Raw genomic sequence first — 5,745 nt, 5'->3', positions numbered from 1 at the left:
TTCTGCGGGGATGGGGAAGGACGAAGCCTGAGCCCCATCAAGAAGGGCCCAAGGGGACTTCCCTGGTGGCGCAGTGGATAAGAATCCGCCTGCCAATGCAGGGGACACGGGTTCGAGCCCTGGTCCAGGAAGATCCCACATGCTGCGGAGCAACTAAGCCCGTGCGCCACAACTACTGAGCCTGCGCTCTAGAACCCATGAGCCACAACTACTGAGCCCACATGCCACAACTACTAAAGCCCGTGTGCCTAGAGCCCGTGCTCCGCAACAAGAGAAGCCACCGCAATGAGAAGCCCGCGCTCTGCAACAAAGAGTAGCCCCCGCTCGCCGCAACTAGAGGAAGCCCACACGCAGCAACAAAGACCCAATGCAGCCATAAATAAATAAATAAATAAATAAATTTATGGAAAGAAACAAAAAAAAAGAAGGGCCCAGGGAATCAGATTGCTGCTGCTCCTTCCTGGACAAAGCTTACTGCTCTCCATGGCTCTTCAGGAATCCAAGGAGCCTGATGTCTATCAGGAGAATTTTGAACCCACGTCCTACCTGGACTACTTCAAGATGAACCAGGCCCCCCTGGGTGATGAAGTCCTCCATTTCCTGCTAAAGCACTACAATATCACTTTTAAACCAGGTGCAGGTCTCCTTCACCTCTGAGGGGAGAGATGGGGGAGTGTGGGAGGAGGGGTGGCCATGCAAATTTTAAATCAGATGCTGGTCTTCTTCAATCGTAGGGCAGGCTTAGGGTGGGTCTGGGGAGGGGTGGCCAGAGCATGGGCAGCAACTTGGGACCTTCAGAGTGTGTGGAACTCCCCTACGGGAAGACTTTAGATACACCTGGTGTGTGTATGGTGCATGGTGGGATGCCCTCAAAGTTGGTGGGGTCAGATTTCCTCCTCCCATAAAGTCTAAGAGCTGTGGTCTCTGGTGGTCCTGAGTGGGCCTGTCTTCTCCCTATCACTGGCTAAAGAAACTACAAGGGCATCAGAAAGTGTAGAAAGCCTTGCTCCAAATTCACATCACCACTCTTCTGCCTGCTTACCATGGTAGCCCATGAAAACAGGTGCTAGGCCAGCTGGACCACTAAAATCAAATAATGGGTATCTTTTCATCATTCACATGAGAATAAAACATAACCTGATAGCCAGAATTTTCCCAATTAAAATTTTCTGCCATCAAATTTTCTTAAGCCTTCGATGCCTGCTTCAATTTATTTGCTACTGTACCCTACAAATACAACAACAAACAGACAAACAAAACGTAGCAGCAGAAACCAGGAGCAAGTGAGCAGGCTAAGGGTAGCAGTCGGCCAGGACCCCTGGGTCCAGCTCATTTTCTCTCCTCTCAGCCTTGTTGTTTATCCTGGAAGCCCCTTGCCAGGGTCCAAATGCTACTGATATTTTGTGTCAACACAATCTCTCGTGGCTGAAGGGAAGCAAGACAGGAAGGGGAGACCAAGGGCTCTGTAAGCAGGCCCTGAATTCTCCTGTTCGTCCCCATACCGCCAAGCGAGTTTCTGGAATAGAGTTGGTACTTAATAAATGTTTGCTGATTGATCTTTGGAATGTTACCCCTGCTTCTAACACTAACCCTACCAAGACTCTCCATGCTGAGTGAGCTGGGGAAGTCAGTGCAGGCAAAGTTCCCAGTCCTGGAGTTTACATTCCCAGATGGTTGACTCCCGGTAGCCTCTCCCAATGGGACAAGGAAAGTGGAGCCTTTTGGGAAATGTGGACCTCAGAGCCCTGCCTTGGTACTGATGATTCAGAACATTCTTGTTCTAAAACAGGTGGGCTGGAAGGAAAACTCCTGGTTGATCTCAGCTCTGGGCCCACCATCTACAAGCTCCTCTCTGCCTGTGAGTCTTTCAAAGAGATCATTGCCATCAACTACCCAGACAGAACTGCCAACAGCTGGAGAAGTGGCTAAAGAAGACGCCAGGGGCGTTTGACTGGTCTCGGTGGTGAAATATGTGCGTGAGCTTGAGGGGAACAGGTAAGGGGGTTATTGTTGGGTTTTGAGTCTCCATGATACCAGGAGCTTCACTTAGCTCCCGAATCAAGAATTTTCCATGGGGCTCATGTAGAAATGACAAGGCAGATGGAGACAAAGAAGGAAGGAAGTCAGTGGGGTCCCGAGAAGAAAGGAGGAAGAGTGAGATATGAATCCTATAAAGACCAAAAGAGGGGACTTCCCTGGTGGCGCAGTGGTTGAGAGTCAGCCTGCCGATGCAGGGGACACGGGTTCGTGCCCCGGTCCGGGAAGATCCCACATGCTGCGGAGCGGCTGGGCCCGTGAGCCATGGCCGCTGAGCCTGCGCATCCGGACCCTGTGCTCCGCAACGGGAGAGGCCACAACAGTGAGAGGCCTGCATACCGCAAAAAAAAAAAAAAAAAAAAAGACCAAAAGAGGGAACAGAAAGAGCTGGCTAGAGACAAACTTGGTGTGGAAGAAACATCACCAAGGTCCACATGGAATGCCAAGATCTGAGCCCAAGCAAATGGAGAACCCGCTGGGCTGCCTCCATTCTGATTGGCTGGTGCCCCTGTTGTTTCAGTTACAAGCTCCAGGGGGCTCTAAACTTGTGGAATCTTTTCGTGGATCTCAGGAGAGAGGGGTTAGAATTAAGACAATCTTGCACTGCAAGTGGAACAGAATTTACTTACCTTGTGTATTTTCATTGAATTTCAGGGCATCAGGAAGGTCCACCATAGCCCTTCCACTCTCCGAATATCACCCTCCCTAGTTAGGTAAGATAGTTGAGGTTGTACATTAGATTCTTATTCCTTTTGCTTAAGACTATAGCTTTTTTTTTTTTTGATTTTTTAAAATTGAGGTATAGTTAATTTACAATGTTGTGTTAGTTTCAAGTGTAGAGCAAAGTGATTCAGTTATACATATACATATATATATATTCTTTTTCAGATCTTTTCCATTACAGGTCATTACAAGATATTGAGTATAGTTCCCTGTGCTATAAGTAGGTCCTTGTTGTTTACCTATTTTATATATAGTAGTGTGTATATGTTAAGACTATGACTTTTTAAAAAATACAGAGTTGGAAAGAGTAAGCATTTAAGTACTAGTCCTTATTCATACAATAATACGAATGCAGCCCGCATCCTGAGAACAGGTATAGGAAATGTATGAGGTGATGAGGAGGTTGAGAGGAGTGGCCAGGGGCCAAAGGGAGGGAAAGGTAATGGAGAGACTGGGGGCCCCAGCAAAGCGCCCCAAGCTCACTTAGTAGTTTTGCTCAGCTGATTCCAGGCCGACTTTCCGTTTCTGGAGGCACTTGTCTGGGTCGCGTTAAACACAGACTAGTAGAAAGAGAATGGGCTACCTGTCAGGGGTGCATTGCCAACAGAGGACCTGCAGGTAGACAGAGCGCTGAGCGCAGGGTCGGCAGGTTCTGGGCTTGACTTTGTCCACAGCTGGTTCAGGACCAGGTCTCTCTCTGGGACTCAGTTTCTTCATCTGTAAAACCAGCGACCTGCTGTTCTGGGAGCCTGTGCGCCAAGCAGAGAATGGCTGGGAGTGATGTGCGCGGTCTACGCGATAAGCATGACCCAGCTGGCCCCTCTTTCCCTTTCCCTCCACTCCAGAGACAGGGGGCCGAGAAGGAGGAGCGCTTAAGGAGAGCCATCCGCCAGGTACTCAAGTGTGACATCCTGAAACAACAGTCCTTGGAACCTGCGGTCCCACCCCTGGCCGACTGCCTCATTTCCTCCCTGTGCCTCAAGGCTGCCTGCCCCACCCTGCAGGCCTGCCTGAACGCACACCCTGCGTCACCTCAGGACCCTGCCCCGGCCCAGGGGCCATCTGATGCTGAGCGGGGACTTTGAGGCCAGCTTCTTCATGGTGGGGGTCAAGAGGTGCTCCTGCCCCTGGAGGAGAAATTCCTGCGGGTAGCCCTGCAGGAGACCGGCTTCATCACTGAGAAGCTGGAGGAGTTTCCGCAGGCCACTGAGACCTGCTTGGATAACTGCTCCGACGACACAAGGTTCTTCTTCCTGGAGGCCCGGAGAAGGGACCGAGGCAGCGACTTGGAGGAAAGGGCAGCAAGCAGGGCAGGGCTCCAGCCATCGCGCTGCGACCTCATTCGCGTTCCTCTCCATTTAGTCAGCTTTCCTTAGAACCCTTACCAGCAAATGATTGCCAGGTAAATAGGGATGCTTATCTCAAACAGAGAGGCTTATAATATGCTTCACTAATGGCCCAGGGCTGGGAAAAAGAATTGGACAAGAGAAATAAAGCTGCGCCTCCTTCGTGCTGAGGGCTCTTCAGGGTTGCGTGGAATGAAGGGGAAGAATCCCTTCCCGTTCCCCTGTTTTAGGCAATTCAGACTGCACAACTTCTGAGCTCACTCCCCACCTGCATCCTCATCCCTGCTAATACTGGAGCCCCACCCCATGAAATGGAAAGCACACGCATGGATTTTGACACTTGGCTCTCTGGCTTACTTGCTCCTGTGACTTTAGGTGGGCACCTGGTATCTCAGAGCCTCAGTTTTCCTATCTCTTAAATGGAAATCATCACACCCTTCCCCAGGGTTATTGTGACACCCCAAAGATATAACATGAATGCACTTGGTACATAACCACGTGAGCAACTTCATGTGCTTTTTAAGTTTAGCTGACCTTATAGATGCATAACATAAGGAACTCTAAAAAGAGCAAGAGAAGTTGTTTTCCTTCTTTTTCCAGTGAAACCCTCCTAACCCAGTTTGGGGCAGGGATGGGACACTTGGAAAAGACTTTTTTTAAGAAGTAGCAAAGAAATCAGTGAGAGCTAAAGGGTGACCAAGAGTAAGCCAGGTGAAGGAATCGGGGGTGAAGGACAGGAACTTCTAGTACAGGTACTGAGACCCAGAGGGGAGATAACATACTGTGTTTGGTGAACTTCAAGAAAAACTGAAGACATTTGGGTACCAAGATTGCGGCCCTATCCCTCTAGGGCACTGCTGATACCCCAGGCTCCTGGCATGGTAGAACAGGCCAGCGCTTCAAGGGGGCAGAGGAGTGTCAAATCAGTGACCGTGGGTGGCGTTGGAGGTGGGCACGCAAGCAATTTAGTCATTCAACAAATATTTGTTGAGTGTCTGCGTCAAGCTGGACCCTGTGAGGAGTGTCAGAACCTTTGCCCAGGGTTGGTCTTCGCACTAAACATGGTTGCAACATCTAAGCCCTTGATCACATTCTACACCGTGTGTGCATCTGGGTATATTCTTGTGCGTGTATGTGGGCATGTGCACACGTGTGTGTGTATGTATGTGTGTGTGTGTTTATGCTGAGGATGGTAGTAGAGATGGGTCAGTTCTATCCCTGGTGCCACCACATGAGTTATAGGTGAGGCTGCCTCCCAAAGGCTGAGGTCAGATCAAGATTAGTTACCAGGACTTGCTTGCAGTAGATGGACCCTGAGGCTGAGTGCTAACACTCCATCCCAAGAGAGCTCCAAGTATACACTGGCATGTGCAGCCAGAAAGCTGAGCTGGGCTGGGAAAGCATAGGGCAGGGTGGGAGGGCATATATGGAGGGTGCCCAGAGCGGGAGCTCTTGGCGGGATTGAGGTGCCCAGTCTCTGCCTTCCTGCAGGAAGTGTGGACGTGCACCTGGGGAAGTTTCTTCTGGGGTCCTAGTGTTAGTTACATGAGTTTTCACGTTGGGAGCTATTGGCTTCTTGACATGACATTCAAGTGTATGCTTTATGGACTGCCTGTGAGCGGGCATTTGAGTGTTTACC

The 5,745-nt window shown here is 50.1% G+C and overlaps 1 pseudogene across 1 annotated transcript; it reads left to right on the top strand.

Annotated features, from left to right (window-relative positions):
* The first annotated feature begins 483 nt into the window (after window positions 1-483).
* LOC309825653 (nicotinamide N-methyltransferase-like) lies at window positions 484-4,136 on the top strand (annotated as a pseudogene). The gene is made up of 3 exons: window positions 484-634; window positions 1,769-1,995; window positions 3,606-4,136. The product of its transcript is annotated as a nicotinamide N-methyltransferase-like (transcript).
* The last annotated feature ends 1,609 nt before the right edge of the window (window positions 4,137-5,745 follow it).

Source organism: Grampus griseus, assembly GCF_964374135.1.
Source record: "Grampus griseus genome assembly, chromosome: 8".
NCBI classification, from domain to species: domain Eukaryota; kingdom Metazoa; phylum Chordata; class Mammalia; order Artiodactyla; family Delphinidae; genus Grampus; species Grampus griseus.
Note: the sequence above shows the minus strand (reverse complement) of the source record. Positions and strands in the feature narration are given on the sequence as shown.